This window comes from Temnothorax longispinosus, chromosome 4 (genome assembly GCF_030848805.1).
Source record: "Temnothorax longispinosus isolate EJ_2023e chromosome 4, Tlon_JGU_v1, whole genome shotgun sequence".
Taxonomy (NCBI): Eukaryota; Metazoa; Arthropoda; class Insecta; order Hymenoptera; family Formicidae; genus Temnothorax; species Temnothorax longispinosus.
In genome coordinates this window covers 10,455,361-10,463,365 of record NC_092361.1, presented here as the reverse complement: position 1 = coordinate 10,463,365, position 8,005 = coordinate 10,455,361, and the positions used below count along the sequence as shown (strand labels likewise).

The window sequence follows — 8,005 nt, the reverse complement described above, 5'->3', positions numbered from 1 at the left end:
ACATACGTGCGCTTCATAGTTTTTTTCGGTATTGCAGGTGTATTAATACCTTGAATTCGATGTCCACGTGTTCCAGGTTGCTGATGTCGGGTTCCAGATAGTGCGCTCTATAGTTTTCGGTGTCCAGGTATAATAATACGTTGAATTCGATGTCTAGGTGTCCCACGTTTCCGATGACGAGGTCCACATAGTGCGCTCCGTAGTTGTCGGTGTCTACGTGTATTAATATCTTGAAATTGATGTCTAGATTTCTCAGGTGCTGATGACGAGGTCCATATAAGCGCACTCTTTTCACTCTCTCACCTTCATCCTTTCTTTTTTTTCATCTCTAATTTTTTTGTCAACTTTTCGACTTCTTTATCTATTGCCCCCCCTACCTATTCTACCTCCTCCGTTCTTCTTCAAAACTCCTTTCTTGCCTCTTCCGACCAGTCCGTCTTTTCCACCCACCTCTCTTCCTCCGCTATTGTCCCTCTCCTCTCACTACCACCCCCTTTGTCCACCCGTACTGCTACTGATTGGTGATCCGAATCTACCTCACACCCCACCTCCAATCTTGTCACTCTTTCCCAAACATTCCTATCTCCCTTCGCGTAATTGATCACTGTTTTCCCTCTTTCTCCTGTAAATTCACCCCTCCTTCTCATCTCCCTCCTATGCTCTATTCATAATTCCCCACCCTTCTTCTTCAACCCATCTAATCAGCCCTTCCCCCTGCCTATTTATCATTTTATCTTTCGATTTTCTTTCAACTCCCTCTTCTCCATCCTCCAGCGCTCCTTTCTCCCCTGTTCTCGCATTGAAATCGCCCCCCACTATCCATCTCTTTTTTCTCCCTCCTCCTTCACCGATTTTATCTTACACATTATCATAAGTTGCCGCTTACGTAAACTATTGCCAATCTCCATTTCTCCTTCTTCCATCTTACTTTTCTAATCATTAAACCCTCCTCCTTTATCCATTCTTCTTCCCCTTCTAACCTCTTTCTGACTCCCATCATTATCCCACCTATTGCTCTTCTTCTTCTTCCAACTCTTTCTTTCTTTACACCCTGTATCCTCCAGTTGAACTCCTTTGGCACGTTATTCTTCATCTTCTCCCGTTCCTCCTATTTCAGCCATGTTTCCACCAACCCCACGACATCCCACTTTTTTATCCTTTCCTAAAACCCTTCCTGTTTTCCCTTCACTCCCGCTACATCCCAAAAGCCTATCTTTGGGCTTCCTTTCTGTTCCTTCCCCTCCTCCTCCCTACTGCATTCCTTTCTTCCCCCTCCCCCTCTTTTTCCTCTCTTTCACTCCTTTTTACTTTCCACACTCTACTCTCTCTGACTCCTTTCCCCCTTCCCCTCAGCCTCACCACATCTCTTCCTTCCTAACTCCCCCTCTCCTCCCTCTTCTCTCCGCCCTCCCATCCCATCGTTTCTCCTCCCTCCTCACTACCTTTCCATTTCATTTTTCCGTCTCCCTCTCTTCTACTCTTTCCCTTCTCCTCTGTTCCTCTTTCTCCCCCCTCCTTTTTCTTGCTCTTCTCTCTCATTTTCTCTTCCATCTATCAGGACTTTTTTTCCCTCATCCCAACTCCACCACTTCCCCTCTATCCAAATCTTTCCGTACTTTACCCAAGCTCCTCCTATTCTTTCTCTCTTTCTCAGCTATCTTCTCCAGGCTTCATTACATTTTTCTTTCCTTCAAGGTCATGTCATCCTCTATTCTTTCCATCCTCCCTTTCAACACATTCTTCTTCTGCATTACCTCTCTTTTTCTTACTCTATCTTTTAACCTAACTAAAACCATCTTCTTTTCTTTCCCCGTTTTTCTTCCTACCTCTTTTACCTCTTCTATTCCTCTCTCTAGCCCCATCTCTAGCCATAGCTTCTCTACCGCTTCCTTTAGCCTTCCCTTCACCACCTCCACCCTTTTCACTACTACATTGTTCCTCCTTCTGTCTCTCTCTTCTAACTCTCTCCACCTTTCTAGCTCTCTTACCTTCGCTTCCATTGCTTTATCTCTTTTTCCTATCTCCCACTTTCCTTCCTCTTTCACTTCTCCCTGCCCTTCCTTCCTCCCATCTCTCCATCTCTTAACTAATATATTTAAATTTATATATTAGTTAACTTCTTTATATACACTACCGCTCATTAATTTCAATATACCCCTATATTTGTTAATTTCTCTGTAAAGGATGAACATGATACATATGTTTTGTACAGAAATGAATACATTTGCTGTTATAAACACTTGCATGCATTGCATTTTTATATATTATTTATATAAAAATGCGATGCATGCAAGTGAAATGTTTATAACAGCTAGTGCATTCATTTCTGTGCAAAACACGTATCATGATGTTCATCCTTTACAGAGAAATCAACGAATCTTTTGCATATTGAAATTATTGAGCGGTAGTGTATATAAAGAAGTTAACTAATATATAAATTTAAATATATTTGCAATATATATAATAAATATTTTTGTAATATATAATACCTTTCTCTATATTGTTCCTTTTCTTGTCCTTCTTTCTTCGTTTTCTATCTCTATTACTTTCTCTCGTCTTAAAATACATTTTACTTTTTTATAAACAGCTTAAGGTATCGATACAATAAATAATACTATAAAAGCTACATTTGGATGGAACGGTAATAATTTACACATCCTATTATACCTCTATAATTATGTTAAAATCATAATAGCGTAATGAAAACGATTCATAGGAATAAATGTGATAGTATTTATGAAATAAAATTAAGTATGAAATATACATTTAAGAAATATTACTTTAATGATTATATTATCTTACACGTTATTAACATTCCATACAGGCGAAGCAAATAGAGGCTATGATATACAGGGGATACCTTTAAACATTTGTTTCATTTTCTAACATTTTTCAGATGTACTGTAATATAATCGTATAATCGTCATATTTTTTTTTACACAGGAATACTAACGCAAAATTACTCGGACATTGCCACTACTAAAATTAAAAAATCAGATGAAGGGTTAGATATAATGTACATATTTTTAATTCACATATCTATCATTTACTACCGATCATCATTTCATAATGATACATTTGCAACGAAATAGATACGCCAGTACCCAAAACGTATATCTGTAATCTAAATACGAGTTTTTATATTTTGGAAACGATACAAGTGTCTTAAAATACTTTTTACTTGTTTCTAAGCAGCATAAAATATCGATACTATCCGAATAGTATAAAAGCTACATTTGGATGGAACGATAACAATTTAGACACCCTACCTCTATAATTATGTTAAAATCATCAGATATACTGTAATATAATCGTAATACTTTTTTTACACAGAAATACTAACGCAAATTATTCGGACATTGTCACTAAAAAATTAGATGAAGATAGTTTGTAATCATACAAAGATACTGTTTAGTTAATGTACACATCTTTTTAATTCACATATCTCTCATTTACTACCGATCATCATTTCATAATGATGCATTTGCAACGAAATAGATATGTCAGCAACATTCGAAACCATCGACTGGAAAAAGCATTCCTCTTGGTCTATTCGTTGTGACGGATAAAATCGTATAATTTCAGCACTCAGCAATGGATTCACTTCAATTGATGCGATTTTAAGACAGAGCTCAATTCAAAGAATCCTCGTTGTTACTAAATATGCTTACAAGGCCTGTGAATAGCGCTAATTTCCCTGCCATGCGCATATCTTTCTTTTTCGTGGCTGTATCCTGATTAGGCATCATCTATCCGCAATATGCTTATAGACTTTTCCATTCAGCATTAACGTAAAAAATAAAAAAGCCATCGTACAATCTGTAATCGTTATGTATAATTGTCTTGGTATTATAATCAATTTTATAATAAGTGTTTCCTCTCCGATAGCATAAACAAAATTAATTATAGGAAATCTAAATTATTTTATCTTTTTCTGAAGGTAGAATAAAAAACGAAACTAAAAATCAAGTTCTTTTCAAATAATAGACAACTTGAATTAATTATAATTAATGTTTATAAGAACAATTTTATATTACTATTAAAAGGAATGTTTAGAGCACTGATTGCACTGACATTTCCTGGTTAGCGCTTATTATGGCATGTTGTATTTTCCAAATTTTACTTCCAAAACGTAGAAAATACCTTCCAGCCTGTGACACCACGTATACGCCAACAAACCTGCACGGTATCGTTTTCAGAATGCATCGTGATCTTTAGGATGTCAAGCTTGACGTGTGCAAACTTCATATGACCAATGAACCTTAATAGTATCAATTGCTTCGCATAACTCACAAGTCCCCTGCAATATTTTTTAAGCATATTATGAGAAAATGGAAATACTTAATGCTAAAAACTCTCAATTGCTTTGAATACTTAATAAAATTAATTTTTGTTACTCCTCTAATATTGTTGATAAAAATTATATCATAATAATGGATAATAAGGAATCAATTCACAAATATTTTAGCATAACTTGCCTACAATACAAATTGCGCTACAGAACACTTTCTCGTTCTTTTCGACTTTTACAATTTACAAGACAGCATATACGTACATACATGTGCAATTTTGGATACACCTTCCTTTTTAAAGATCTCTTCGGTATCAGCTTCCTGCGGTCAATATATAGCGGCAAAATTGTATACCACATAGTTGAATATAAAATGTTCCTGCGTGAAAAAACGAGAGAAAAGGAGGACATTTATAATAGGTAATGTCACGCGATACGAACCACGCAATAGTGTAAATTCGGGAATGGGGAAAGAGAGAGGGGGTGGGGGAGAAGAGATTCTTACAATTAGAGGCACTCTGTAGTAACTCGTATTATTTAGCACAAGAGGACTTCTTGTGCTAGACAATTATGCCTCAACAGTGTCTCAGAATTATTATATTTTGAAAACGCGAGATTGAACATTCGAAGCATCCAAGTTAACGAAAGTAAAGTACAATATAAACATACTTCCGAGTAATCTTTATTACGCGATAGTGCCTGTCACACGTGCACATAGATACAGATCACTTTCTCGTTCTCTTAACTTTTACAACTTTTACAAGACAGCATTTTACAAGACTCACGCGTGCGAGTCATATGAGCATCATTTGAGGACGCATCTGTCTAGCACCATGAGTGCACGCCGTGCAAATTATCCGCACGACGTGCACGTGTCGTGAGCTCACTTTGCGGGCATTTTGTTATCTGGGTTTTTAATATAAATATAATATGTACTATTACAGTTATAAAAACGTTAAATTAAAAAAGACCAAATATATATTTATTTATAAACATTTTTATTTTAAAATTTGCACACACGTGAGTGCCGCATGCGTGCGGCTCATATGAGCATCAATTGCTCTCACATATATTATACATACATATATACGCTCTCTAGATATACGCTCTCATACATTTTATAAAGTTGAAACTTAATGAAATCATATCTCGATACGACAGCAATTGAAACCGACAAGTTTAAAGGATTCCGCACCAAACCACGGAAAAATGAATCCCGGTCAAATTGGCTAAAAAAATTTAGTATGATGTAGTTTATGACGTCCTGATGAAAAGTGACTATGAGCACTAAGTCCAAAAATGGACAGTTTTCGAGTTACAGAGCGTCAAACATCGGAAAAATGGGTTCATCGGCTCATGGTAGTCCTTAATGTGTGCCGTCATGTTGGTGTGTGCCTGTGTGTGTGTGTGTGTGTGTGTGTGTGTGAGTGTGTGTATGTGTAAATAATATCACGCGCGCGCGCAAACACACACATATACACACGCACACTCAGTCAGTCACTCACATACTCACATACTCACATACTCACATACTCACTTCACACACACCCACACACTCACTTACTCACTCACACACACACTCACTCACTCACTCACTCACCCACACACACACACACACACACACACACACACACACACACACACCCACACACACACACACAGGCACAAACCAGTACGACCGTACACAGGACTATCTTGAGCCGATGAACCCATTTTCCTGATGTTTGACGCTCTGTAATTCGAAAACTCCATGTTTGGACTTTGTGCCCATGGGCACAAAGTCACTTCACCAGGACGTCATAAACTATACATAATAAAACTACTAAATTTTCAACCAATTTGATCGGGATACTATACTTTGACCATAGATTTACCTAAATAAATATAATTTCTTGTAAAGATAGCATACATGTACAAAGAGAACGCGCAATGTTTTTTTTTCATATAAATTAATTTTACATAAATTAAACTTATAACTTTTCTTAAATAATTCATACCAATAAAGATCTGATTTTAACGTCAATATTTGTAAGATGGTATTTTGAATTTCTTCTCAGTTATATTTTCTATAATACCCGATGTATTCTTGTTCTTTTGAATCCTCCTCTTTTTCGTTCTTCGCGTCATGACAAACATCTTTCTCCTTGCCTTCCGCGGTGCAAACCTCAGCTTCTCCCTTTGCCAGATTGTCTACAAAAACAATTTATCAATTTAAAAATTTCTTCGAAATTATTTCTAAAACAAACATTTTCTTTCATTCTTCTTTTTTTTTCTTTCATAAATATGTATTCTGTTGCATGCTATTAAAGCGGGGAGCACACACTTCTGCACAACGCATAATGCGTAAACATAAGAAAATTGATTGGTCTATTTCCTCATGCACATGTGTATGGACCAATCAATTTTCTTATGCTTACGCATTATGCGTTGTGCAGAAGTGTGTGCTCCCCGCTTATGGGGGATTGTCATAAACACGCATATATACGCACACGCGTAAACGCGCACGCACGCACGCACACATGCACTCACACACGCGCACAACCAATAAGTATTATTATTATTATTATCTCTATCAATACTTGAAACGTCTTGGCTGTCTAAAATAGTGTCTTCGTCATCGGAAGTACGACGACGTTCGTCTCTACGATCTCTACGCTGGAATTATGACTACTTCTTAGCGGTAAATCCCGAACGCGATCTTCACTGCCGTCTAAAGTATCTCTACGTAATCCTAAAGAACCATAGGTCAATCGTTAGATTTTTGATACAGATATGCCTTAAAAAAATATGATCAGAATCGAGAAAAACGGCGGTGTATCAATTCATTCAAAGTATATAAATATTATATATATTTATATAAATAATCCTACTAACCGCGCGCAACCGGCGTTGATCGATTAGCTCGATCCTCCTCCTTACGACGTAACGGCGACGAGGGGCGAATGGCGAGGCGCGGACAGGCGTGAGACCGCGCGAGCGGAAGCGTCCCGTTGAGATATAAGCTGCAGTGCATTTAATGCTATAAATGCTTCGAATTCTCTTCTCTTTTCTTTCAATGAAGAAAGAAGAAGACAAAGATCGCAGCCATAATCGACCGGCTGGTCGCGCGCGGACACGCGAGATTCTTAAAATTCACACCGCCAGACGGATAGGCAAGGCTCCAGGATAAGCCAGGAAGGCGTGGATGGCCCGTGAAGGCAGAAAAGGGTACACGGGAACTATATATTATTTAAGCACTCGGATACAGAGCACGCGGAGCACGCGAAATGTTACCGCGAGGACATTCGGATCACGAAGGACGACAAATGACAATCCAGCCGCTGTGCCGAGCGAGTCACGTAGGTACGGAAGCCGGGTTGGCTCACAGTTGACTTGTAGCCAAGTGGCGCTGCACACGGCCACTTCCAACATGTGCACAAGTTCACACGGCCACTTCCAACATGTGCACACACCCACATGTGCAGATGTGCGGGGAAAGTGCGAGTATCTACCTTATCAATTTGAGATAGCAAAAAAATATATATATTTTTGTCTTTCTCTTATAACTGACAAATTTTGTAAACAATTCAATTAATCGGCGTCGCCAAGAGGTTAGGAACGATTAAAATTTTGTTTACTTTAAAAGTAAATAGAAGTTAGTTATTGAAATTATAAAAAGCATTACGAAAAAAATTGACAATGAGTTTCGTCAAAATAAAAAACAATAAAATAGCA

At 37.7% G+C, this 8,005-nt stretch overlaps 1 long non-coding RNA gene across 2 annotated transcripts; it reads right to left on the bottom strand.

The window, feature by feature from the left end:
* Positions 1-2,924: 2,924 nt before the first annotated feature.
* LOC139811613 (uncharacterized) lies at positions 2,925-7,812 on the bottom strand. Of its 2 annotated transcripts, XR_011731682.1 has the most exons (5): positions 7,166-7,812; positions 6,871-7,022; positions 4,560-6,481; positions 4,075-4,300; positions 2,925-3,819 (listed from the first exon to the last, which is right to left on the bottom strand). It is a non-coding gene; the product is annotated as an uncharacterized lncRNA (long non-coding RNA). The 2 variants fall into 2 exon arrangements; XR_011731683.1 differs by lacking the exon at positions 6,871-7,022 and having other exon boundaries at positions 2,926-3,819.
* Between the last annotated feature and the right edge of the window lie 193 nt (positions 7,813-8,005).